Raw genomic sequence first — 25,581 nt, forward strand, 5'->3', positions numbered from 1 at the left:
GAGCGCCAACAGCACCTGGTGTTCCCAGGCGGTCACCCATCCAAGTACTAACAGGCCCCGATGTTGCTTAACTTCGGTGATCGGACGAGAACCGGTGTATTCAACATGGCATGGCCGTTGGCGTCCTTATACTGTAGCCGCACGCCAGAAGAAGGCTTCGCCCCTCCTCCCAATACACGCAATCGCCATTTTCGGTGGCACATTTGACGCAAAGCACGTCCTTCCACCTCGACACTCGGGGGAGACGCACCTTCTTATTGTTATCCGGCGCAGGTCTTCCGGGCGGCGGGTGGACTGCGCGGGGTGTGGCAGTGTCCTGCTGGACCGAGGGAAGCGTTCTCACCTGCCTGACACGCGTCGCGCTTCCAGATATTTGCGTAATTCTCACGGTGCATTCTCGGCTGTCCCCTTCCTTCCCGACTTGTCCCGACTTTGCTCGACTGCCGCTCGCTGCCGCTTGGGTCGTGGTCCATATGACAGCACAAGCACGAGAAACATCTGCGAGACTGGCGCCGGACTGACCGGCGTGTCCGAGGCGCCGTGTGCGGCCGTTCGGAGCTACTAGAGCAGCGCTGTGCTGTGCCGTGAAAAGGTGCGAAAACACGGACACAAGACACAGGCGGTTCGACAAAGCATCCATCTCTTCTAGCGGCGAAAGATAAATTTTTGTTTACAAATTTGCAATTGTACACTGCTACAAAACTATAAGCCCTGGGGTATTTCAGAACAGTCCTGTCGTGTCATACTCTTGTTATTTCTAGTACACTTTGTCTGTCTTCATTTTTTGGCTACCCCTGCCAGCCCTCTTTTCCAGATTTCCCAGGCGGTCACCGATCCGAATACTAGCGTTGTTGCTTATCGTCCGTGATCGTACCAGAACAGTTGATTTTCGGTTTTTTTAGTTTTTTATTTAATTATTTAGTTTTTGGAAGTTAGCGCTCCTACAAAACAGTAGGCTCTGACGCATTTCAAGTGCACATCTGTCGATTCGCAGTGTTTCGTTACTTTCAAGGAGTTCCTACCACCCTTCCTTGGCGCATTCTTGCTCAAACTGAGTTCATTACTGTAATTTCGCATCTTACGTTTAATACAGTAGTTTAAAATGCTTGTGGGAGCATCTTTGTCGCACCTGAGAGTCTGTATGAAAAGAGGGCTGGCAGGTGTAGTGAAATAAAATTTAAAAGCAGAGAGAGAGCGCCAACAGCACCTGGTGTTCCCAGGCGGTCACCCATCCAAGTACTAACAGGGCCCGATGTTGCTTAACTTCGGTGATCGGACGAGAACCGGTGTATTCAACATGGTATGGCCGTTGGCGTCCTTATACTGTAGCCGCACGCCAGAAGAAGGCTTCACCCCTCCTCCCAATACACGCAATCGCCATTTTCGGTGGCACATTTGACGCAAAGCACGTCCTTCCACCTCGACACTCGCGGGAGACGCACCTTCTTATTGTTATCCGGCGCAGGTCTTCCGAGCGGCGGGTGGACTGCGCGGGGTGTGGCAGTGTCCTGCTGGACCGAGGGAAGCGTTCTCACCTGCCTGACACGCGTCGCGCTTCCAGATATTTGCGTAATTCGCACGGTGCATTCTCGGCTGTCCCCTTCCTTCCCGACTTGTCCCGACTTGTCCCGACATTGCTCGACTGCCGCTCGCTGCCGCTCGGGTCGTGGTCCATATGACAGCACAAGCACGAGAAACATCTGCGAGACTGGCGCCGGACTGACCGGCGTGTCCGAGGCGCCGTGTGCGGCCGTTCGGAGCTACTAGAGCAGCGCTGTGCTGTGCCGTGAAAAGGTGCGAAAACACGGACACAAGACACAGGCGGTTCGACAAAGCATCCATCTCTTCTAGCGGCGAAAGATAAATTTTTGTTTACAAATTTGCAATTGTACACTGCTACAAAACTATAAGCCCTGGGGTATTTCAGAACAGTCCTGTCGTGTCATACTCTTGTTATTTCTAGTACACTTTGTCTGTCTTCATTTTTTGGCTACCCCTGCCAGCCCTCTTTTCCAGATTTCCCAGGCGGTCACCGATCCGAATACTAGCGTTGTTGCTTATCGTCCGTGATCGTACCAGAACAGTTGATTTTCGGTTTTTTTAGTTTTTTATTTAATTATTTAGATTTTGGAAGTTAGCGCTCCTACAAAACAGTAGGCTCTGACGCATTTCAAGTGCACATCTGTCGATTCGCAGTGTTTCGTTACTTTCAAGGAGTTCCTACCACCCTTCCTTGGCGCATTCTTGCTCAAACTGAGTTCATTACTGTAATTTCGCATCTTACGTTTAATACAGTAGTTTAAAATGCTTGTGGGAGCATCTTTGTCGCACCTGAGAGTCTGTATGAAAAGAGGGCTGGCAGGTGTAGTGAAATAAAATTTAAAAGCAGAGAGAGAGCGCCAACAGCACCTGGTGTTCCCAGGCGGTCACCCATCCAAGTACTAACAGGGCCCGATGTTGCTTAACTTCGGTGATCGGACGAGAACCGGTGTATTCAACATGGTATGGCCGTTGGCGTCCTTATACTGTAGCCGCACGCCAGAAGAAGGCTTCGCCCCTCCTCCCAATACACGCAATCGCCATTTTCGGTGGCACATTTGACGCAAAGCACGTCCTTCCACCTCGACACTCGCGGGAGACGCACCTTCTTATTGTTATCCGGCGCAGGTCTTCCGGGCGGCGGGTGGACTGCGCGGGGTGTGGCAGTGTCCTGCTGGACCGAGGGAAGCGTTCTCACCTGCCTGACACGCGTCGCGCTTCCAGATATTTGCGTAATTCGCACGGTGCATTCTCGGCTGTCCCCTTCCTTCCCGACTTGTCCCGACTTTGCTCGACTGCCGCTCGCTGCCGCTCGGGTCGTGGTCCATATGACAGCACAAGCACGAGAAACATCTGCGAGACTGGCGCCGGACTGACCGGCGTGTCCGAGGCGCCGTGTGCGGCCGTTCGGAGCTACTAGAGCAGCGCTGTGCTGTGCCGTGAAAAGGTGCGAAAACACGGACACAAGACACAGGCGGTTCGACAAAGCATCCATCTCTTCTAGCGGCGAAAGATAAATTTTTGTTTACAAATTTGCAATTGTACACTGCTACAAAACTATAAGCCCTGGGGTATTTCAGAACAGTCCTGTCGTGTCATACCCTTGTTATTTCTAGTACACTTTGTCTGTCTTCATTTTTTGGCTACCCCTGCCAGCCCTCTTTTCCAGATTTCCCAGGCGGTCACCGATCCGAATACTAGCGTTGTTGCTTATCGTCCGTGATCGTACCAGAACAGTTGATTTTCGGTTTTTTTAGTTTTTTATTTAATTATTTAGATTTTGGAAGTTAGCGCTCCTACAAAACAGTAGGCTCTGACGCATTTCAAGTGCACATCTGTCGATTCGCAGTGTTTCGTTACTTTCAAGGAGTTCCTACCACCCTTCCTTGGCGCATTCTTGCTCAAACTGAGTTCATTACTGTAATTTCGCATCTTACGTTTAATACAGTAGTTTAAAATGCTTGTGGGAGCATCTTTGTCGCACCTGAGAGTCTGTATGAAAAGAGGGCTGGCAGGTGTAGTGAAATAAAATTTAAAAGCAGAGAGAGAGCGCCAACAGCACCTGGTGTTCCCAGGCGGTCACCCATCCAAGTACTAACAGGGCCCGATGTTGCTTAACTTCGGTGATCGGACGAGAACCGGTGTATTCAACATGGTATGGCCGTTGGCGTCCTTATACTGTAGCCGCACGCCAGAAGAAGGCTTCACCCCTCCTCCCAATACACGCAATCGCCATTTTCGGTGGCACATTTGACGCAAAGCACGTCCTTCCACCTCGACACTCGCGGGAGACGCACCTTCTTATTGTTATCCGGCGCAGGTCTTCCGAGCGGCGGGTGGACTGCGCGGGGTGTGGCAGTGTCCTGCTGGACCGAGGGAAGCGTTCTCACCTGCCTGACACGCGTCGCGCTTCCAGATATTTGCGTAATTCGCACGGTGCATTCTCGGCTGTCCCCTTCCTTCCCGACTTGTCCCGACTTGTCCCGACATTGCTCGACTGCCGCTCGCTGCCGCTCGGGTCGTGGTCCATATGACAGCACAAGCACGAGAAACATCTGCGAGACTGGCGCCGGACTGACCGGCGTGTCCGAGGCGCCGTGTGCGGCCGTTCGGAGCTACTAGAGCAGCGCTGTGCTGTGCCGTGAAAAGGTGCGAAAACACGGACACAAGACACAGGCGGTTCGACAAAGCATCCATCTCTTCTAGCGGCGAAAGATAAATTTTTGTTTACAAATTTGCAATTGTACACTGCTACAAAACTATAAGCCCTGGGGTATTTCAGAACAGTCCTGTCGTGTCATACTCTTGTTATTTCTAGTACACTTTGTCTGTCTTCATTTTTTGGCTACCCCTGCCAGCCCTCTTTTCCAGATTTCCCAGGCGGTCACCGATCCGAATACTAGCGTTGTTGCTTATCGTCCGTGATCGTACCAGAACAGTTGATTTTCGGTTTTTTTAGTTTTTTATTTAATTATTTAGATTTTGGAAGTTAGCGCTCCTACAAAACAGTAGGCTCTGACGCATTTCAAGTGCACATCTGTCGATTCGCAGTGTTTCGTTACTTTCAAGGAGTTCCTACCACCCTTCCTTGGCGCATTCTTGCTCAAACTGAGTTCATTACTGTAATTTCGCATCTTACGTTTAATACAGTAGTTTAAAATGCTTGTGGGAGCATCTTTGTCGCACCTGAGAGTCTGTATGAAAAGAGGGCTGGCAGGTGTAGTGAAATAAAATTTAAAAGCAGAGAGAGAGCGCCAACAGCACCTGGTGTTCCCAGGCGGTCACCCATCCAAGTACTAACAGGGCCCGATGTTGCTTAACTTCGGTGATCGGACGAGAACCGGTGTATTCAACATGGTATGGCCGTTGGCGTCCTTATACTGTAGCCGCACGCCAGAAGAAGGCTTCGCCCCTCCTCCCAATACACGCAATCGCCATTTTCGGTGGCACATTTGACGCAAAGCACGTCCTTCCACCTCGACACTCGCGGGAGACGCACCTTCTTATTGTTATCCGGCGCAGGTCTTCCGGGCGGCGGGTGGACTGCGCGGGGTGTGGCAGTGTCCTGCTGGACCGAGGGAAGCGTTCTCACCTGCCTGACACGCGTCGCGCTTCCAGATATTTGCGTAATTCGCACGGTGCATTCTCGGCTGTCCCCTTCCTTCCCGACTTGTCCCGACTTTGCTCGACTGCCGCTCGCTGCCGCTCGGGTCGTGGTCCATATGACAGCACAAGCACGAGAAACATCTGCGAGACTGGCGCCGGACTGACCGGCGTGTCCGAGGCGCCGTGTGCGGCCGTTCGGAGCTACTAGAGCAGCGCTGTGCTGTGCCGTGAAAAGGTGCGAAAACACGGACACAAGACACAGGCGGTTCGACAAAGCATCCATCTCTTCTAGCGGCGAAAGATAAATTTTTGTTTACAAATTTGCAATTGTACACTGCTACAAAACTATAAGCCCTGGGGTATTTCAGAACAGTCCTGTCGTGTCATACTCTTGTTATTTCTAGTACACTTTGTCTGTCTTCATTTTTTGGCTACCCCTGCCAGCCCTCTTTTCCAGATTTCCCAGGCGGTCACCGATCCGAATACTAGCGTTGTTGCTTATCGTCCGTGATCGTACCAGAACAGTTGATTTTCGGTTTTTTTAGTTTTTTATTTAATTATTTAGATTTTGGAAGTTAGCGCTCCTACAAAACAGTAGGCTCTGACGCATTTCAAGTGCACATCTGTCGATTCGCAGTGTTTCGTTACTTTCAAGGAGTTCCTACCACCCTTCCTTGGCGCATTCTTGCTCAAACTGAGTTCATTACTGTAATTTCGCATCTTACGTTTAATACAGTAGTTTAAAATGCTTGTGGGAGCATCTTTGTCGCACCTGAGAGTCTGTATGAAAAGAGGGCTGGCAGGTGTAGTGAAATAAAATTTAAAAGCAGAGAGAGAGCGCCAACAGCACCTGGTGTTCCCAGGCGGTCACCCATCCAAGTACTAACAGGGCCCGATGTTGCTTAACTTCGGTGATCGGACGAGAACCGGTGTATTCAACATGGTATGGCCGTTGGCGTCCTTATACTGTAGCCGCACGCCAGAAGAAGGCTTCGCCCCTCCTCCCAATACACGCAATCGCCATTTTCGGTGGCACATTTGACGCAAAGCACGTCCTTCCACCTCGACACTCGCGGGAGACGCACCTTCTTATTGTTATCCGGCGCAGGTCTTCCGGGCGGCGGGTGGACTGCGCGGGGTGTGGCAGTGTCCTGCTGGACCGAGGGAAGCGTTCTCACCTGCCTGACACGCGTCGCGCTTCCAGATATTTGCGTAATTCGCACGGTGCATTCTCGGCTGTCCCCTTCCTTCCCGACTTGTCCCGACTTTGCTCGACTGCCGCTCGCTGCCGCTCGGGTCGTGGTCCATATGACAGCACAAGCACGAGAAACATCTGCGAGACTGGCGCCGGACTGACCGGCGTGTCCGAGGCGCCGTGTGCGGCCGTTCGGAGCTACTAGAGCAGCGCTGTGCTGTGCCGTGAAAAGGTGCGAAAACACGGACACAAGACACAGGCGGTTCGACAAAGCATCCATCTCTTCTAGCGGCGAAACATAAATTTTTGTTTACAAATTTGCAATTGTACACTGCTACAAAACTATAAGCCCTGGGGTATTTCAGAACAGTCCTGTCGTGTCATACTCTTGTTATTTCTAGTACACTTTGTCTGTCTTCATTTTTTGGCTACCCCTGCCAGCCCTCTTTTCCAGATTTCCCAGGCGGTCACCGATCCGAATACTAGCGTTGTTGCTTATCGTCCGTGATCGTACCAGAACAGTTGATTTTCGGTTTTTTTAGTTTTTTATTTAATTATTTAGATTTTGGAAGTTAGCGCTCCTACAAAACAGTAGGCTCTGACGCATTTCAAGTGCACATCTGTCGATTCGCAGTGTTTCGTTACTTTCAAGGAGTTCCTACCACCCTTCCTTGGCGCATTCTTGCTCAAACTGAGTTCATTACTGTAATTTCGCATCTTACGTTTAATACAGTAGTTTAAAATGCTTGTGGGAGCATCTTTGTCGCACCTGAGAGTCTGTATGAAAAGAGGGCTGGCAGGTGTAGTGAAATAAAATTTAAAAGCAGAGAGAGAGCGCCAACAGCACCTGGTGTTCCCAGGCGGTCACCCATCCAAGTACTAACAGGGCCCGATGTTGCTTAACTTCGGTGATCGGACGAGAACCGGTGTATTCAACATGGTATGGCCGTTGGCGTCCTTATACTGTAGCCGCACGCCAGAAGAAGGCTTCGCCCCTCCTCCCAATACACGCAATCGCCATTTTCGGTGGCACATTTGACGCAAAGCACGTCCTTCCACCTCGACACTCGCGGGAGACGCACCTTCTTATTGTTATCCGGCGCAGGTCTTCCGGGCGGCGGGTGGACTGCGCGGGGTGTGGCAGTGTCCTGCTGGACCGAGGGAAGCGTTCTCACCTGCCTGACACGCGTCGCGCTTCCAGATATTTGCGTAATTCGCACGGTGCATTCTCGGCTGTCCCCTTCCTTCCCGACTTGTCCCGACTTTGCTCGACTGCCGCTCGCTGCCGCTCGGGTCGTGGTCCATATGACAGCACAAGCACGAGAAACATCTGCGAGACTGGCGCCGGACTGACCGGCGTGTCCGAGGCGCCGTGTGCGGCCGTTCGGAGCTACTAGAGCAGCGCTGTGCTGTGCCGTGAAAAGGTGCGAAAACACGGACACAAGACACAGGCGGTTCGACAAAGCATCCATCTCTTCTAGCGGCGAAACATAAATTTTTGTTTACAAATTTGCAATTGTACACTGCTACAAAACTATAAGCCCTGGGGTATTTCAGAACAGTCCTGTCGTGTCATACTCTTGTTATTTCTAGTACACTTTGTCTGTCTTCATTTTTTGGCTACCCCTGCCAGCCCTCTTTTCCAGATTTCCCAGGCGGTCACCGATCCGAATACTAGCGTTGTTGCTTATCGTCCGTGATCGTACCAGAACAGTTGATTTTCGGTTTTTTTAGTTTTTTATTTAATTATTTAGATTTTGGAAGTTAGCGCTCCTACAAAACAGTAGGCTCTGACGCATTTCAAGTGCACATCTGTCGATTCGCAGTGTTTCGTTACTTTCAAGGAGTTCCTACCACCCTTCCTTGGCGCATTCTTGCTCAAACTGAGTTCATTACTGTAATTTCGCATCTTACGTTTAATACAGTAGTTTAAAATGCTTGTGGGAGCATCTTTGTCGCACCTGAGAGTCTGTATGAAAAGAGGGCTGGCAGGTGTAGTGAAATAAAATTTAAAAGCAGAGAGAGAGCGCCAACAGCACCTGGTGTTCCCAGGCGGTCACCCATCCAAGTACTAACAGGGCCCGATGTTGCTTAACTTCGGTGATCGGACGAGAACCGGTGTATTCAACATGGTATGGCCGTTGGCGTCCTTATACTGTAGCCGCACGCCAGAAGAAGGCTTCGCCCCTCCTCCCAATACACGCAATCGCCATTTTCGGTGGCACATTTGACGCAAAGCACGTCCTTCCACCTCGACACTCGCGGGAGACGCACCTTCTTATTGTTATCCGGCGCAGGTCTTCCGGGCGGCGGGTGGACTGCGCGGGGTGTGGCAGTGTCCTGCTGGACCGAGGGAAGCGTTCTCACCTGCCTGACACGCGTCGCGCTTCCAGATATTTGCGTAATTCGCACGGTGCATTCTCGGCTGTCCCCTTCCTTCCCGACTTGTCCCGACTTTGCTCGACTGCCGCTCGCTGCCGCTCGGGTCGTGGTCCATATGACAGCACAAGCACGAGAAACATCTGCGAGACTGGCGCCGGACTGACCGGCGTGTCCGAGGCGCCGTGTGCGGCCGTTCGGAGCTACTAGAGCAGCGCTGTGCTGTGCCGTGAAAAGGTGCGAAAACACGGACACAAGACACAGGCGGTTCGACAAAGCATCCATCTCTTCTAGCGGCGAAAGATAAATTTTTGTTTACAAATTTGCAATTGTACACTGCTACAAAACTATAAGCCCTGGGGTATTTCAGAACAGTCCTGTCGTGTCATACTCTTGTTATTTCTAGTACACTTTGTCTGTCTTCATTTTTTGGCTACCCCTGCCAGCCCTCTTTTCCAGATTTCCCAGGCGGTCACCGATCCGAATACTAGCGTTGTTGCTTATCGTCCGTGATCGTACCAGAACAGTTGATTTTCGGTTTTTTTAGTTTTTTATTTAATTATTTAGATTTTGGAAGTTAGCGCTCCTACAAAACAGTAGGCTCTGACGCATTTCAAGTGCACATCTGTCGATTCGCAGTGTTTCGTTACTTTCAAGGAGTTCCTACCACCCTTCCTTGGCGCATTCTTGCTCAAACTGAGTTCATTACTGTAATTTCGCATCTTACGTTTAATACAGTAGTTTAAAATGCTTGTGGGAGCATCTTTGTCGCACCTGAGAGTCTGTATGAAAAGAGGGCTGGCAGGTGTAGTGAAATAAAATTTAAAAGCAGAGAGAGAGCGCCAACAGCACCTGGTGTTCCCAGGCGGTCACCCATCCAAGTACTAACAGGGCCCGATGTTGCTTAACTTCGGTGATCGGACGAGAACCGGTGTATTCAACATGGTATGGCCGTTGGCGTCCTTATACTGTAGCCGCACGCCAGAAGAAGGCTTCGCCCCTCCTCCCAATACACGCAATCGCCATTTTCGGTGGCACATTTGACGCAAAGCACGTCCTTCCACCTCGACACTCGCGGGAGACGCACCTTCTTATTGTTATCCGGCGCAGGTCTTCCGGGCGGCGGGTGGACTGCGCGGGGTGTGGCAGTGTCCTGCTGGACCGAGGGAAGCGTTCTCACCTGCCTGACACGCGTCGCGCTTCCAGATATTTGCGTAATTCGCACGGTGCATTCTCGGCTGTCCCCTTCCTTCCCGACTTGTCCCGACTTTGCTCGACTGCCGCTCGCTGCCGCTCGGGTCGTGGTCCATATGACAGCACAAGCACGAGAAACATCTGCGAGACTGGCGCCGGACTGACCGGCGTGTCCGAGGCGCCGTGTGCGGCCGTTCGGAGCTACTAGAGCAGCGCTGTGCTGTGCCGTGAAAAGGTGCGAAAACACGGACACAAGACACAGGCGGTTCGACAAAGCATCCATCTCTTCTAGCGGCGAAAGATAAATTTTTGTTTACAAATTTGCAATTGTACACTGCTACAAAACTATAAGCCCTGGGGTATTTCAGAACAGTCCTGTCGTGTCATACTCTTGTTATTTCTAGTACACTTTGTCTGTCTTCATTTTTTGGCTACCCCTGCCAGCCCTCTTTTCCAGATTTCCCAGGCGGTCACCGATCCGAATACTAGCGTTGTTGCTTATCGTCCGTGATCGTACCAGAACAGTTGATTTTCGGTTTTTTTAGTTTTTTATTTAATTATTTAGATTTTGGAAGTTAGCGCTCCTACAAAACAGTAGGCTCTGACGCATTTCAAGTGCACATCTGTCGATTCGCAGTGTTTCGTTACTTTCAAGGAGTTCCTACCACCCTTCCTTGGCGCATTCTTGCTCAAACTGAGTTCATTACTGTAATTTCGCATCTTACGTTTAATACAGTAGTTTAAAATGCTTGTGGGAGCATCTTTGTCGCACCTGAGAGTCTGTATGAAAAGAGGGCTGGCAGGTGTAGTGAAATAAAATTTAAAAGCAGAGAGAGAGCGCCAACAGCACCTGGTGTTCCCAGGCGGTCACCCATCCAAGTACTAACAGGGCCCGATGTTGCTTAACTTCGGTGATCGGACGAGAACCGGTGTATTCAACATGGTATGGCCGTTGGCGTCCTTATACTGTAGCCGCACGCCAGAAGAAGGCTTCGCCCCTCCTCCCAATACACGCAATCGCCATTTTCGGTGGCACATTTGACGCAAAGCACGTCCTTCCACCTCGACACTCGCGGGAGACGCACCTTCTTATTGTTATCCGGCGCAGGTCTTCCGGGCGGCGGGTGGACTGCGCGGGGTGTGGCAGTGTCCTGCTGGACCGAGGGAAGCGTTCTCACCTGCCTGACACGCGTCGCGCTTCCAGATATTTGCGTAATTCGCACGGTGCATTCTCGGCTGTCCCCTTCCTTCCCGACTTGTCCCGACTTGTCCCGACTTTGCTCGACTGCCGCTCGCTGCCGCTCGGGTCGTGGTCCATATGACAGCACAAGCACGAGAAACATCTGCGAGACTGGCGCCGGACTGACCGGCGTGTCCGAGGCGCCGTGTGCGGCCGTTCGGAGCTACTAGAGCAGCGCTGTGCTGTGCCGTGAAAAGGTGCGAAAACACGGACACAAGACACAGGCGGTTCGACAAAGCATCCATCTCTTCTAGCGGCGAAAGATAAATTTTTGTTTACAAATTTGCAATTGTACACTGCTACAAAACTATAAGCCCTGGGGTATTTCAGAACAGTCCTGTCGTGTCATACTCTTGTTATTTCTAGTACACTTTGTCTGTCTTCATTTTTTGGCTACCCCTGCCAGCCCTCTTTTCCAGATTTCCCAGGCGGTCACCGATCCGAATACTAGCGTTGTTGCTTATCGTCCGTGATCGTACCAGAACAGTTGATTTTCGGTTTTTTTAGTTTTTTATTTAATTATTTAGATTTTGGAAGTTAGCGCTCCTACAAAACAGTAGGCTCTGACGCATTTCAAGTGCACATCTGTCGATTCGCAGTGTTTCGTTACTTTCAAGGAGTTCCTACCACCCTTCCTTGGCGCATTCTTGCTCAAACTGAGTTCATTACTGTAATTTCGCATCTTACGTTTAATACAGTAGTTTAAAATGCTTGTGGGAGCATCTTTGTCGCACCTGAGAGTCTGTATGAAAAGAGGGCTGGCAGGTGTAGTGAAATAAAATTTAAAAGCAGAGAGAGAGCGCCAACAGCACCTGGTGTTCCCAGGCGGTCACCCATCCAAGTACTAACAGGGCCCGATGTTGCTTAACTTCGGTGATCGGACGAGAACCGGTGTATTCAACATGGTATGGCCGTTGGCGTCCTTATACTGTAGCCGCACGCCAGAAGAAGGCTTCGCCCCTCCTCCCAATACACGCAATCGCCATTTTCGGTGGCACATTTGACGCAAAGCACGTCCTTCCACCTCGACACTCGCGGGAGACGCACCTTCTTATTGTTATCCGGCGCAGGTCTTCCGGGCGGCGGGTGGACTGCGCGGGGTGTGGCAGTGTCCTGCTGGACCGAGGGAAGCGTTCTCACCTGCCTGACACGCGTCGCGCTTCCAGATATTTGCGTAATTCGCACGGTGCATTCTCGGCTGTCCCCTTCCTTCCCGACTTGTCCCGACTTTGCTCGATTGCCGCTCGCTGCCGCTCGGGTCGTGGTCCATATGACAGCACAAGCACGAGAAACATCTGCGAGACTGGCGCCGGACTGACCGGCGTGTCCGAGGCGCCGTGTGCGGCCGTTCGGAGCTACTAGAGCAGCGCTGTGCTGTGCCGTGAAAAGGTGCGAAAACACGGACACAAGACACAGGCGGTTCGACAAAGCATCCATCTCTTCTAGCGGCGAAACATAAATTTTTGTTTACAAATTTGCAATTGTACACTGCTACAAAACTATAAGCCCTGGGGTATTTCAGAACAGTCCTGTCGTGTCATACTCTTGTTATTTCTAGTACACTTTGTCTGTCTTCATTTTTTGGCTACCCCTGCCAGCCCTCTTTTCCAGATTTCCCAGGCGGTCACCGATCCGAATACTAGCGTTGTTGCTTATCGTCCGTGATCGTACCAGAACAGTTGATTTTCGGTTTTTTTAGTTTTTTATTTAATTATTTAGATTTTGGAAGTTAGCGCTCCTACAAAACAGTAGGCTCTGACGCATTTCAAGTGCACATCTGTCGATTCGCAGTGTTTCGTTACTTTCAAGGAGTTCCTACCACCCTTCCTTGGCGCATTCTTGCTCAAACTGAGTTCATTACTGTAATTTCGCATCTTACGTTTAATACAGTAGTTTAAAATGCTTGTGGGAGCATCTTTGTCGCACCTGAGAGTCTGTATGAAAAGAGGGCTGGCAGGTGTAGTGAAATAAAATTTAAAAGCAGAGAGAGAGCGCCAACAGCACCTGGTGTTCCCAGGCGGTCACCCATCCAAGTACTAACAGGGCCCGATGTTGCTTAACTTCGGTGATCGGACGAGAACCGGTGTATTCAACATGGTATGGCCGTTGGCGTCCTTATACTGTAGCCGCACGCCAGAAGAAGGCTTCGCCCCTCCTCCCAATACACGCAATCGCCATTTTCGGTGGCACATTTGACGCAAAGCACGTCCTTCCACCTCGACACTCGCGGGAGACGCACCTTCTTATTGTTATCCGGCGCAGGTCTTCCGGGCGGCGGGTGGACTGCGCGGGGTGTGGCAGTGTCCTGCTGGACCGAGGGAAGCGTTCTCACCTGCCTGACACGCGTCGCGCTTCCAGATATTTGCGTAATTCGCACGGTGCATTCTCGGCTGTCCCCTTCCTTCCCGACTTGTCCCGACTTTGCTCGACTGCCGCTCGCTGCCGCTCGGGTCGTGGTCCATATGACAGCACAAGCACGAGAAACATCTGCGAGACTGGCGCCGGACTGACCGGCGTGTCCGAGGCGCCGTGTGCGGCCGTTCGGAGCTACTAGAGCAGCGCTGTGCTGTGCCGTGAAAAGGTGCGAAAACACGGACACAAGACACAGGCGGTTCGACAAAGCATCCATCTCTTCTAGCGGCGAAAGATAAATTTTTGTTTACAAATTTGCAATTGTACACTGCTACAAAACTATAAGCCCTGACGTAATTCAGAACAGTCCTGTCGTGTCATACTCTTGTTATTTCTAGAGACACTTTGTCTGTCTTCATTTTTTGGCTACCCCTGCCAGCCCTCTTTTCCAGATTTCCCAGGCGGTCACCGATCCGAATACTAGCGTTGTTGCTTATCGTCCGTGATCGTACCAGAACAGTTGATTTTCGGTTTTTTTAGTTTATTTAATTATTTAGTTTTTGGAAGTTAGCGCTCCTACAAAACAGTAGGCTCTGACGCATTTCAAGTGCACATCTGTCGATTCGCAGTGTTTCGTTACTTTCAAGGAGTTCCTACCACCCTTCCTTGGCGCATTCTTGCTCAAACTGAGTTCATTACTGTAATTTCGCATCTTACGTTTAATACAGTAGTTTAAAATGCTTGTGGGAGCATCTTTGTCGCACCTGAGAGTCTGTATGAAAAGAGGGCTGGCAGGTGTAGTGAAATAAAATTTAAAAGCAGAGAGAGAGCGCCAACAGCACCTGGTGTTCCCAGGCGGTCACCCATCCAAGTACTAACAGGGCCCGATGTTGCTTAACTTCGGTGATCGGACGAGAACCGGTGTATTCAACATGGTATGGCCGTTGGCGTCCTTATACTGTAGCCGCACGCCAGAAGAAGGCTTCGCCCCTCCTCCCAATACACGCAATCGCCATTTTCGGTGGCACATTTGACGCAAAGCACGTCCTTCCACCTCGACACTCGCGGGAGACGCACCTTCTTATTGTTATCCGGCGCAGGTCTTCCGGGCGGCGGGTGGACTGCGCGGGGTGTGGCAGTGTCCTGCTGGACCGAGGGAAGCGTTCTCACCTGCCTGACACGCGTCGCGCTTCCAGATATTTGCGTAATTCGCACGGTGCATTCTCGGCTGTCCCCTTCCTTCCCGACTTGTCCCGACTTTGCTCGACTGCCGCTCGCTGCCGCTCGGGTCGTGGTCCATATGACAGCACAAGCACGAGAAACATCTAAGAGACTGGCGCCGGACTGACCGGCGTGTCCGAGGCGCCGTGTGCGGCCGTTCGGAGCTACTAGAGCAGCGCTGTGCTGTGCCGTGAAAAGGTGCGAAAACACGGACACAAGACACAGGCGGTTCGACAAAGCATCCATCTCTTCTAGCGGCGAAACATAAATTTTTGTTTACAAATTTGCAATTGTACACTGCTACAAAACTATAAGCCCTGGGGTATTTCAGAACAGTCCTGTCGTGTCATACTCTTGTTATTTCTAGTACACTTTGTCTGTCTTCATTTTTTGGCTACCCCTGCCAGCCCTCTTTTCCAGATTTCCCAGGCGGTCACCGATCCGAATACTAGCGTTGTTGCTTATCGTCCGTGATCGTACCAGAACAGTTGATTTTCGGTTTTTTTATTTTTTTATTTAATTATTTAGTTTTTGGGAATTAGCGCTCCTACAAAACAGTAGGCTCTGACGCATTTCAAGTGCACATCTGTCGATTCGCAGTGTTTCGTTACTTTCAAGGAGTTCCTACCACCCTTCCTTGGCGCATTCTTGCTCAAACTGAGTTCATTACTGTAATTTCGCATCTTACGTTTAATACAGTAGTTTAAAATGCTTGTGGGAGCATCTTTGTCGCACCTGAGAGTCTGTATGAAAAGAGGGCTGGCAGGTGTAGTGAAATAAAATTTAAAAGCAGAGAGAGAGCGCCAACAGCACCTGGTGTTCCCAGGCGGTCACCCATCCAAGTACTAACAGGGCCCGATGTTGCTTAACTTCGGTGATCGGACGAGAACCGGTGTATTCAACATGGTATGGCCGTTGGCGTCCTTATACTGTAGCCGCACGCCAGAAGAAGGCTTCGCCCCTCCTCCCAATACACGCAATCGCCATTTTCGGTGGCACATTTGACGCAAAGCACGTCCTTCCACCTCGACACTCGCGGGAGACGCACCTTCTTATTGTTATCCGGCGCAGGTCTTCCGGGCGGCGGGTGGACTGCGCGGGGTGTGGCAGTGTCCTGCTGGACCGAGGGAAGCGTTCTCACCTGCCTGACACGCGTCGCGCTTCCAGATATTTGCGTAATTCGCACGGTGCATTCTCGGCTGTCCCCTTCCTTCCCGACTTGTCCCGACTTTGCTCGACTGCCGCTCGCTGCCGCTCGGGTCGTGGTCCATATGACAGCACAAGCACGAGAAACATCTGCGAGACTGGCGCCGGACTGACCGGCGTGTCCGAGGCGCCGTGTGCGGCCGTTCGGAGCTACTAGAGCAGCGCTGTGCTGTGCCGTGAAAAGGTGCGAAAACACGGACACAAGACACAGGCGGTTCGACAAAGCATCCATCTCTTCTAGCGGCGAAAGATAAATTTTTGTTTACAAATTTGCAATTGTACACTGCTACAAAACTATAAGCCCTGGGGTATTTCAGAACAGTTCTGTCGTGTCATACTCTTGTTATTTCTAGTACACTTTGTCTGTCTTCATTTTTTGGCTACCCCTGCCAGCCCTCTTTTCCAGATTTCCCAGGCGGTCACCGATCCGAATACTAGCGTTGTTGCTTATCGTCCGTGATCGTACCAGAACAGTTGATTTTCGGTTTTTTTAGTTTTTTATTTAATTATTTAGTTTTTGGAAGTTAGCGCTCCTACAAAACAGTAGGCTCTGACGCATTTCAAGTGCACATCTGTCGATTCGCAGTGTTTCGTTACTTTCAAGGAGTTCCTACCACCCTTCCTTGGCGCATTCTTGCTCAAACTGAGTTCATTACTGTAATTTCGCATCTTACGTTTAATACAGTAGTTTAAAATGCTTGTGGGAGCATCTTTGTCGCACCTGAGAGTCTGTATGAAAAGAGGGCTGGCAGGTGTAGTGAAATAAAATTTAAAAGCAGAGAGAGAGCGCCAACAGCACCTGGTGTTCCCAGGCGGTCACCCATCCAAGTACTAACAGGGCCCGATGTTGCTTAACTTCGGTGATCGGACGAGAACCGGTGTATTCAACATGGTATGGCCGTTGGCGTCCTTATACTGTAGTCGCACGCCAGAAGAAGGCTTCGCCCCTCCTCCCAATACACGCAATCGCCATTTTCGGTGGCACATTTGACGCAAAGCACGTCCTTCCACCTCGACACTCGCGGGAGACGCACCTTCTTATTGTTATCCGGCGCAGGTCTTCCGGGCGGCGGGTGGACTGCGCGGGGTGTGGCAGTGTCCTGCTGGACCGAGGGAAGCGTTCTCACCTGCCTGACACGCGTCGCGCTTCCAGATATTTGCGTAATTCGCACGGTGCATTCTCGGCTGTACCCTTCCTTCCCGACTTGTCCCGACTTGTCCCGACTTGTCCCGACTTGTCCCGACTTGTCCCGACTTGTCCCGACTTGTCCCGACTTGTCCCGACTTGTCCCGACTTGTCCCGACTTGTCCCGACTTGTCCCGACTTGTCCCGACTTGTCCCGACTTGTCCCGACTTGTCCCGACTTGTCCCGACTTGTCCCGACTTTGCTCGACTGCCGCTCGCTGCCGCTCGGGTCGTGGTCCATATGACAGCACAAGCACGAGAAACATCTGCGAGACTGGCGCCGGACTGACCGGCGTGTCCGAGGCGCCGTGTGCGGCCGTTCGGAGCTACTAGAGCAGCGCTGTGCTGTGCCGTGAAAAGGTGCGAAAACACGGACACAAGACACAGGCGGTTCGACAAAGCATCCATCTCTTCTAGCGGCGAAAGATAAATTTTTGTTTACAAATTTGCAATTGTACACTGCTACAAAACTATAAGCCCTGGGGTATTTCAGAACAGTCCAGTCGCGTCATACTCTTGTTATTTCTAGAGACACTTTGTCTGTCTTCATTTTTTGGCTACCCCTGCCAGCCCTCTTTTCCAGATTTCCCAGGCGGTCACCGATCCGAATACTAGCGTTGTTGCTTATCGTCCGTGATCGTACCAGAACAGTTGATTTTCGGTTTTTTTAGTTTTTTATTTAATTATTTAGTTTTTGGAAGTTAGCGCTCCTACAAAACAGTAGGCTCTGACGCATTTCAAGTGCACATCTGTCGATTCGCAGTGTTTCGTTACTTTCAAGGAGTTCCTACCACCCTTCCTTGGCGCATTCTTGCTCAAACTGAGTTCATTACTGTAATTTCGCATCTTACGTTTAATACAGTAGTTTAAAAGGCTTGTGGGAGCATCTTTGTCGCACCTGAGAGTCTGTATGAAAAGAGGGCTGGCAGGTGTAGTGAAATAAAATTTAAAAGCAGAGAGAGAGCCAACAGCACCTGGTGTTCCCAGGCGGTCACCCATCCAAGTACTAACAGGGCCCGATGTTGCTTAACTTCGGTGATCGGGCGAGAACCGGTGTATTCAACATGGTATGGCCGTTGGCGTCCTTATACTGTAGCCGCACGCCAGAAGAAGGCTTCGCCCCTCCTCCCAATACACGCAATCGCCATTTTCGGTGGCACATTTGACGCAAAGCACGTCCTTCCACCTCGACACTCGCGGGAGACGCACCTTCTTATTGTTATCCGGCGCAGGTCTTCCGGGCGGCGGGTGGACTGCGCGGGGTGTGGCAGTGTCCTGCTGGACCGAGGGAAGCGTTCTCACCTGCCTGACACGCGTCGCGCTTCCAGATATTTGCGTAATTCGCACGGTGCATTCTCGGCTGTCCCCTTCCTTCCCGACTTGTCCCGACTTTGCTCGACTGCCGCTCGCTGCCGCTCGGGTCGTGGTCCATATGACAGCACAAGCACGAGAAACATCTGCGAGACTGGCGCCGGACTGACCGGCGTGTCCGAGGCGCCGTGTGCGGCCGTTCGGAGCTACTAGAGCAGCGCTGTGCTGTGCCGTGAAAAGGTGCGAAAACACGGACACAAGACACAGGCGGTTCGACAAAGCATCCATCTCTTCTAGCGGCGAAAGATAAATTTTTGTTTACAAATTTGCAATTGTACACTGCTACAAAACTATAAGCCCTGGGGTATTTCAGAACAGTTCTGTCGTGTCATACTCTTGTTATTTCTAGTACACTTTGTCTGTCTTCATTTTTTGGCTACCCCTGCCAGCCCTCTTTTCCAGATTTCCCAGGCGGTCACCGATCCGAATACTAGCGTTGTTGCTTATCGTCCGTGATCGTACCAGAACAGTTGATTTTCGGTTTTTTTAGTTTTTTATTTAATTATTTAGTTTTTGGAAGTTAGCGCTCCTACAAAACAGTAGGCTCTGACGCATTTCAAGTGCACATCTGTCGATTCGCAGTGTTTCGTTACTTTCAAGGAGTTCCTACCACCCTTCCTTGGCGCATTCTTGCTCAAACTGAGTTCATTACTGTAATTTCGCATCTTACGTTTAATACAGTAGTTTAAAATGCTTGTGGGAGCATCTTTGTCGCACCTGAGAGTCTGTATGAAAAGAGGGCTGGCAGGTGTAGTGAAATAAAATTTAAAAGCAGAGAGAGAGCGCCAACAGCACCTGGTGTTCCCAGGCGGTCACCCATCCAAGTACTAACAGGGCCCGATGTTGCTTAACTTCGGTGATCGGACGAGAACCGGTGTATTCAACATGGTATGGCCGTTGGCGTCCTTATACTGTAGCCGCACGCCAGAAGAAGGCTTCGCCCCTCCTCCCAATACACGCAATCGCCATTTTCGGTGGCACATTTGACGCAAAGCACGTCCTTCCACCTCGACACTCGCGGGAGACGCACCTTCTTATTGTTATCCGGCGCAGGTCTTCCGGGCGGCGGGTGGACTGCGCGGGGTGTGGCAGTGTCCTGCTGGACCGAGGGAAGCGTTCTCACCTGCCTGACACGCGTCGCGCTTCCAGATATTTGCGTAATTCGCACGGTGCATTCTCGGCTGTCCCCTTCCTTCCCGACTTGTCCCGACTTTGCTCGACTGCCGCTCGCTGCCGCTCGGGTCGTGGTCCATATGACAGCACAAGCACGAGAAACATCTGCGAGACTGGCGCCGGACTGACCGGCGTGTCCGAGGCGCCGTGTGCGGCCGTTCGGAGCTACTAGAGCAGCGCTGTGCTGTGCCGTGAAAAGGTGCGAAAACACGGACACAAGACACAGGCGGTTCGACAAAGCATCCATCTCTTCTAGCGGCGAAAGATAAATTTTTGTTTACAAATTTGCAATTGTACACTGCTACAAAACTATAAGCCCTGGGGTATTTCAGAACAGTCCTGTCGTGTCATACTCTTGTTATTTCTAGAGACACTTTGTCTGTCTTCATTTTTTGGCTACCCCTGCCAGCCCTCTTTTCCAGATTTCCCAGGCGGTCACCGATCCGAATACTAGCGTTGTTGCTTATCGTCCGTGATCGTACCAGAACAGTTGATTTTCGGTTTTTTTAGTTTTTTATTTAATTATTTAGTTTTTGGAAGTTAGCGCTCCTACAAAACAGTAGGCTCTGACGCATTTCAAGTGCACATCTGTCGATTCGCAGTGTTTCGTTACTTTCAAGGAGTTCCTACCACCCTTCCTTGGCGCATTCTTGCTCAAACTGAGTTCATTACTGTAATTTCGCATCTTACGTTTAATACAGTAGTTTAAAATGCTTGTGGGAGCATCTTTGTCGCACCTGAGAGTCTGTATGAAAAGAGGGCTGGCAGGTGTAGTGAAATAAAATTTAAAAGCAGAGAGAGAGCGCCAACAGCACCTGGTGTTCCCAGGCGGTCACCCATCCAAGTACTAACAGGGCCCGATGTTGCTTAACTTCGGTGATCGGACGAGAACCGGTGTATTCAACATGGTATGGCCGTTGGCGTCCTTATACTGTAGCCGCACGCCAGAAGAAGGCTTCGCCCCTCCTCCCAATACACGCAATCGCCATTTTCGGTGGCACATTTGACGCAAAGCACGTCCTTCCACCTCGACACTCGCGGGAGACGCACCTTCTTATTGTTATCCGGCGCAGGTCTTCCGGGCGGCGGGTGGACTGCGCGGGGTGTGGCAGTGTCCTGCTGGACCGAGGGAAGCGTTCTCACCTGCCTGACACGCGTCGCGCTTCCAGATATTTGCGTAATTCGCACGGTGCATTCTCGGCTGTCCCCTTCCTTCCCGACTTGTCCCGACTTTGCTCGACTGCCGCTCGCTGCCGCTCGGGTCGTGGTCCATATGACAGCACAAGCACGAGAAACATCTGCGAGACTGGCGCCGGACTGACCGGCGTGTCCGAGGCGCCGTGTGCGGCCGTTCGGAGCTACTAGAGCAGCGCTGTGCTGTGCCGTGAAAAGGTGCGAAAACACGGACACAAGACACAGGCGGTTCGACAAAGCATCCATCTCTTCTAGCGGCGAAAGATAAATTTTTGTTTACAAATTTGCAATTGTACACTGCTACAAAACTATAAGCCCTGGGGTATTTCAGAACAGTTCTGTCGTGTCATACTCTTGTTATTTCTAGTACACTTTGTCTGTCTTCATTTTTTGGCTACCCCTGCCAGCCCTCTTTTCCAGATTTCCCAGGCGGTCACCGATCCGAATACTAGCGTTGTTGCTTATCGTCCGTGATCGTACCAGAACAGTTGATTTTCGGTTTTTTTAGTTTTTTATTTAATTATTTAGTTTTTGGAAGTTAGCGCTCCTACAAAACAGTAGGCTCTGACGCATTTCAAGTGCACATCTGTCGATTCGCAGTGTTTCGTTACTTTCAAGGAGTTCCTACCACCCTTCCTTGGCGCATTCTTGCTCAAACTGAGTTCATTACTGTAATTTCGCATCTTACGTTTAATACAGTAGTTTAAAATGCTTGTGGGAGCATCTTTGTCGCACCTGAGAGTCTGTATGAAAAGAGGGCTGGCAGGTGTAGTGAAATAAAATTTAAAAGCAGAGAGAGAGCCAACAGCACCTGGTGTTCCCAGGCGGTCACCCATCCAAGTACTAACAGGGCCCGATGTTGCTTAACTTCGGTGATCGGACGAGAACCGGTGTATTCAACATGGTATGGCCGTTGGCGTCCTTATACTGTAGTCGCACGCCAGAAGAAGGCTTCGCCCCTCCACCCAATACACGCAATCGCCATTTTCGGTGGCACATTTGACGCAAAGCACGTCCTTCCACCTCGACACTCGCGGGAGACGCACCTTCTTATTGTTATCCGGCGCAGGTCTTCCGGGCGGCGGGTGGACTGCGCGGGGTGTGGCAGTGTCCTGCTGGACCGAGGGAAGCGTTCTCACCTGCCTGACACGCGTCGCGCTTCCAGATATTTGCGTAATTCGCACGGTGCATTCTCGGCTGTACCCTTCCTTCCCGACTTGTCCCGACTTGTCCCGACTTGTCCCGACTTGTCCCGACTTGTCCCGACTTGTCCCGACTTGTCCCGACTTTGCTCGACTGCCGCTCGCTGCCGCTCGGGTCGTGGTCCATATGACAGCACAAGCACGAGAAACATCTGCGAGACTGGCGCCGGACTGACCGGCGTGTCCGAGGCGCCGTGTGCGGCCGTTCGGAGCTACTAGAGCAGCGCTGTGCTGTGCCGTGAAAAGGTGCGAAAACACGGACACAAGACACAGGCGGTTCGACAAAGCATCCATCTCTTCTAGCGGCGAAAGATAAATTTTTGTTTACAAATTTGCAATTGTACACTGCTACAAAACTATAAGCCCTGGGGTATTTCAGAACAGTCCTGTCGTGTCATACTCTTGTTATTTCTAGAGACACTTTGTCTGTCTTCATTTTTTGGCTACCCCTGCCAGCCCTCTTTTCCAGATTTCCCAGGCGGTCACCGATCCGAATACTAGCGTTGTTGCTTATCGTCCGTGATCGTACCAGAACAGTTGATTTTCGGTTTTTTTAGTTTTTTATTTAATTATTTAGTTTTTGGAAGTTAGCGCTCCTACAAAACAGTAGGCTCTGACGCATTTCAAGTGCACATCTGTCGATTCGCAGTGTTTCGTTACTTTCAAGGAGTTCCTACCACCCTTCCTTGGCGCATTCTTGCTCAAACTGAGTTCATTACTGTAATTTCGCATCTTACGTTTAATACAGTAGTTTAAAATGCTTGTGGGAGCATCTTTGTCGCACCTGAGAGTCTGTATGAAAAGAGGGCTGGCAGGTGTAGTGAAATAAAATTTAAAAGCAGAGAGAGAGCCAACAGCACCTGGTGTTCCCAGGCGGTCACCCATCCAAGTACTAACAGGGCCCGATGTTGCTTAACTTCGGTGATCGGACGAGAACCGGTGTATTCAACATGGTATGGCCGTTGGCGTCCTTATACTGTAGTCGCACGCCAGAAGAAGGCTTCGCCCCTCCTCCCAATACACGCAATCGCCATTTTCGGTGGCACATTTGACGCAAAGCACGTCCTTCCACCTCGACACTCGCGGGAGACGCACCTTCTTATTGTTATCCGGCGCAGGTCTTCCGGGCGGCGGGTGGACTGCGCGGGGTGTGGCAGTGTCCTGCTGGACCGAGGGAAGCGTTCTCACCTGCCTGACACGCGTCGCGCTTCCAGATATTTGCGTAATTCGCACGGTGCATTCTCGGCTGTCCCCTTCCTTCCCGACTTGTCCCGACTTTGCTCGACTGCCGCTCGCTGCCGCTCGGGTCGTGGTCCATATGACAGCACAAGCACGAGAAACATCTGCGAGACTGGCGCCGGACTGACCGGCGTGTCCGAGGCGCCGTGTGCGGCCGTTCGGAGCTACTAGAGCAGCGCTGTGCTGTGCCGTGAAAAGGTGCGAAAACACGGACACAAGACACAGGCGGTTCGACAAAGCATCCATCTCTTCTAGCGGCGAAAGATAAATTTTTGTTTACAAATTTGCAATTGTACACTGCTACAAAACTATAAGCCCTGGGGTATTTCAGAACAGTTCTGTCGTGTCATACTCTTGTTATTTCTAGTACACTTTGTCTGTCTTCATTTTTTGGCTACCCCTGCCAGCCCTCTTTTCCAGATTTCCCAGGCGGTCACCGATCCGAATACTAGCGTTGTTGCTTATCGTCCGTGATCGTACCAGAACAGTTGATTTTCGGTTTTTTTAGTTTTTTATTTAATTATTTAGTTTTTGGAAGTTAGCGCTCCTACAAAACAGTAGGCTCTGACGCATTTCAAGTGCACATCTGTCGATTCGCAGTGTTTCGTTACTTTCAAGGAGTTCCTACCACCCTTCCTTGGCGCATTCTTGCTCAAACTGAGTTCATTACTGTAATTTCGCATCTTACGTTTAATACAGTAGTTTAAAATGCTTGTGGGAGCATCTTTGTCGCACCTGAGAGTCTGTATGAAAAGAGGGCTGGCAGGTGTAGTGAAATAAAATTTAAAAGCAGAGAGAGAGCCAACAGCACCTGGTGTTCCCAGGCGGTCACCCATCCAAGTACTAACAGGGCCCGATGTTGCTTAACTTCGGTGATCGGACGAGAACCGGTGTATTCAACATGGTATGGCCGTTGGCGTCCTTATACTGTAGTCGCACGCCAGAAGAAGGCTTCGCCCCTCCACCCAATACACGCAATCGCCATTTTCGGTGGCACATTTGACGCAAAGCACGTCCTTCCACCTCGACACTCGCGGGAGACGCACCTTCTTATTGTTATCCGGCGCAGGTCTTCCGGGCGGCGGGTGGACTGCGCGGGGTGTGGCAGTGTCCTGCTGGACCGAGGGAAGCGTTCTCACCTGCCTGACACGCGTCGCGCTTCCAGATATTTGCGTAATTCGCACGGTGCATTCTCGGCTGTACCCTTCCTTCCCGACTTGTCCCGACTTGTCCCGACTTGTCCCGACTTGTCCCGACTTGTCCCGACTTGTCCCGACTTGTCCCGACTTTGCTCGACTGCCGCTCGCTGCCGCTCGGGTCGTGGTCCATATGACAGCACAAGCACGAGAAACATCTGCGAGACTGGCGCCGGACTGACCGGCGTGTCCGAGGCGCCGTGTGCGGCCGTTCGGAGCTACTAGAGCAGCGCTGTGCTGTGCCGTGAAAAGGTGCGAAAACACGGACACAAGACACAGGCGGTTCGACAAAGCATCCATCTCTTCTAGCGGCGAAAGATAAATTTTTGTTTACAAATTTGCAATTGTACACTGCTACAAAACTATAAGCCCTGGGGTATTTCAGAACAGTCCTGTCGTGTCATACTCTTGTTATTTCTAGAGACACTTTGTCTGTCTTCATTTTTTGGCTACCCCTGCCAGCCCTCTTTTCCAGATTTCCCAGGCGGTCACCGATCCGAATACTAGCGTTGTTGCTTATCGTCCGTGATCGTACCAGAACAGTTGATTTTCGGTTTTTTTAGTTTTTTATTTAATTATTTAGTTTTTGGAAGTTAGCGCTCCTACAAAACAGTAGGCTCTGACGCATTTCAAGTGCACATCTGTCGATTCGCAGTGTTTCGTTACTTTCAAGGAGTTCCTACCACCCTTCCTTGGCGCATTCTTGCTCAAACTGAGTTCATTACTGTAATTTCGCATCTTACGTTTAATACAGTAGTTTAAAATGCTTGTGGGAGCATCTTTGTCGCACCTGAGAGTCTGTATGAAAAGAGGGCTGGCAGGTGTAGTGAAATAAAATTTAAAAGCAGAGAGAGAGCCAACAGCACCTGGTGTTCCCAGGCGGTCACCCATCCAAGTACTAACAGGGCCCGATGTTGCTTAACTTCGGTGATCGGACGAGAACCGGTGTATTCAACATGGTATGGCCGTTGGCGTCCTTATACTGTAGTCGCACGCCAGAAGAAGGCTTCGCCCCTCCTCCCAATACACGCAATCGCCATTTTCGGTGGCACATTTGACGCAAAGCACGTCCTTCCACCTCGACACTC

General features: G+C 51.0%; 22 non-coding genes across 22 annotated transcripts; all 22 read right to left on the minus strand.

Moving 5' to 3' along the window:
• Window positions 1-3: 3 nt before the first annotated feature.
• Window positions 4-122, minus strand: LOC126274316 (5S ribosomal RNA). Its single transcript, XR_007550143.1, has one exon. It is a non-coding gene; the product is annotated as a 5S ribosomal RNA (ribosomal RNA).
• A 1,073-nt stretch (window positions 123-1,195) lies between these two features.
• Window positions 1,196-1,314, minus strand: LOC126274154 (5S ribosomal RNA). Its single transcript, XR_007549981.1, has one exon. It is a non-coding gene; the product is annotated as a 5S ribosomal RNA (ribosomal RNA).
• Window positions 1,315-2,397: 1,083 nt separating this feature from the next.
• On the minus strand, window positions 2,398-2,516 carry LOC126274156 (5S ribosomal RNA). Its single transcript, XR_007549983.1, has one exon. It is a non-coding gene; the product is annotated as a 5S ribosomal RNA (ribosomal RNA).
• Window positions 2,517-3,589: 1,073 nt separating this feature from the next.
• Window positions 3,590-3,708, minus strand: LOC126274157 (5S ribosomal RNA). The gene has a single exon (XR_007549984.1). It is a non-coding gene; the product is annotated as a 5S ribosomal RNA (ribosomal RNA).
• A 1,083-nt stretch (window positions 3,709-4,791) lies between these two features.
• Window positions 4,792-4,910, minus strand: LOC126274158 (5S ribosomal RNA). Its single transcript, XR_007549985.1, has one exon. It is a non-coding gene; the product is annotated as a 5S ribosomal RNA (ribosomal RNA).
• A 1,073-nt stretch (window positions 4,911-5,983) lies between these two features.
• Window positions 5,984-6,102, minus strand: LOC126274159 (5S ribosomal RNA). Its single transcript, XR_007549986.1, has one exon. It is a non-coding gene; the product is annotated as a 5S ribosomal RNA (ribosomal RNA).
• A 1,073-nt stretch (window positions 6,103-7,175) lies between these two features.
• LOC126274160 (5S ribosomal RNA) lies at window positions 7,176-7,294 on the minus strand. The gene has a single exon (XR_007549987.1). It is a non-coding gene; the product is annotated as a 5S ribosomal RNA (ribosomal RNA).
• A 1,073-nt stretch (window positions 7,295-8,367) lies between these two features.
• LOC126274161 (5S ribosomal RNA) lies at window positions 8,368-8,486 on the minus strand. Its single transcript, XR_007549988.1, has one exon. It is a non-coding gene; the product is annotated as a 5S ribosomal RNA (ribosomal RNA).
• Window positions 8,487-9,559: 1,073 nt separating this feature from the next.
• LOC126274162 (5S ribosomal RNA) lies at window positions 9,560-9,678 on the minus strand. The gene has a single exon (XR_007549989.1). It is a non-coding gene; the product is annotated as a 5S ribosomal RNA (ribosomal RNA).
• A 1,073-nt stretch (window positions 9,679-10,751) lies between these two features.
• On the minus strand, window positions 10,752-10,870 carry LOC126274163 (5S ribosomal RNA). The gene has a single exon (XR_007549990.1). It is a non-coding gene; the product is annotated as a 5S ribosomal RNA (ribosomal RNA).
• Window positions 10,871-11,953: 1,083 nt separating this feature from the next.
• Window positions 11,954-12,072, minus strand: LOC126274164 (5S ribosomal RNA). The gene has a single exon (XR_007549991.1). It is a non-coding gene; the product is annotated as a 5S ribosomal RNA (ribosomal RNA).
• A 1,073-nt stretch (window positions 12,073-13,145) lies between these two features.
• LOC126274165 (5S ribosomal RNA) lies at window positions 13,146-13,264 on the minus strand. The gene has a single exon (XR_007549992.1). It is a non-coding gene; the product is annotated as a 5S ribosomal RNA (ribosomal RNA).
• A 1,071-nt stretch (window positions 13,265-14,335) lies between these two features.
• Window positions 14,336-14,454, minus strand: LOC126274167 (5S ribosomal RNA). Its single transcript, XR_007549994.1, has one exon. It is a non-coding gene; the product is annotated as a 5S ribosomal RNA (ribosomal RNA).
• A 1,073-nt stretch (window positions 14,455-15,527) lies between these two features.
• LOC126274168 (5S ribosomal RNA) lies at window positions 15,528-15,646 on the minus strand. The gene has a single exon (XR_007549995.1). It is a non-coding gene; the product is annotated as a 5S ribosomal RNA (ribosomal RNA).
• A 1,073-nt stretch (window positions 15,647-16,719) lies between these two features.
• LOC126274169 (5S ribosomal RNA) lies at window positions 16,720-16,838 on the minus strand. Its single transcript, XR_007549996.1, has one exon. It is a non-coding gene; the product is annotated as a 5S ribosomal RNA (ribosomal RNA).
• A 1,242-nt stretch (window positions 16,839-18,080) lies between these two features.
• On the minus strand, window positions 18,081-18,199 carry LOC126274249 (5S ribosomal RNA). The gene has a single exon (XR_007550075.1). It is a non-coding gene; the product is annotated as a 5S ribosomal RNA (ribosomal RNA).
• A 1,073-nt stretch (window positions 18,200-19,272) lies between these two features.
• Window positions 19,273-19,391, minus strand: LOC126274170 (5S ribosomal RNA). Its single transcript, XR_007549997.1, has one exon. It is a non-coding gene; the product is annotated as a 5S ribosomal RNA (ribosomal RNA).
• Window positions 19,392-20,465: 1,074 nt separating this feature from the next.
• On the minus strand, window positions 20,466-20,584 carry LOC126274171 (5S ribosomal RNA). The gene has a single exon (XR_007549998.1). It is a non-coding gene; the product is annotated as a 5S ribosomal RNA (ribosomal RNA).
• Window positions 20,585-21,655: 1,071 nt separating this feature from the next.
• Window positions 21,656-21,774, minus strand: LOC126274094 (5S ribosomal RNA). The gene has a single exon (XR_007549922.1). It is a non-coding gene; the product is annotated as a 5S ribosomal RNA (ribosomal RNA).
• A 1,132-nt stretch (window positions 21,775-22,906) lies between these two features.
• LOC126274095 (5S ribosomal RNA) lies at window positions 22,907-23,025 on the minus strand. Its single transcript, XR_007549923.1, has one exon. It is a non-coding gene; the product is annotated as a 5S ribosomal RNA (ribosomal RNA).
• Window positions 23,026-24,096: 1,071 nt separating this feature from the next.
• LOC126274096 (5S ribosomal RNA) lies at window positions 24,097-24,215 on the minus strand. The gene has a single exon (XR_007549924.1). It is a non-coding gene; the product is annotated as a 5S ribosomal RNA (ribosomal RNA).
• A 1,132-nt stretch (window positions 24,216-25,347) lies between these two features.
• LOC126274097 (5S ribosomal RNA) lies at window positions 25,348-25,466 on the minus strand. The gene has a single exon (XR_007549925.1). It is a non-coding gene; the product is annotated as a 5S ribosomal RNA (ribosomal RNA).
• Between the last annotated feature and the right edge of the window lie 115 nt (window positions 25,467-25,581).

Source organism: Schistocerca gregaria, chromosome 5 (genome assembly GCF_023897955.1).
Source record: "Schistocerca gregaria isolate iqSchGreg1 chromosome 5, iqSchGreg1.2, whole genome shotgun sequence".
NCBI lineage: Eukaryota > Metazoa > Arthropoda > Insecta > Orthoptera > Acrididae > Schistocerca > Schistocerca gregaria.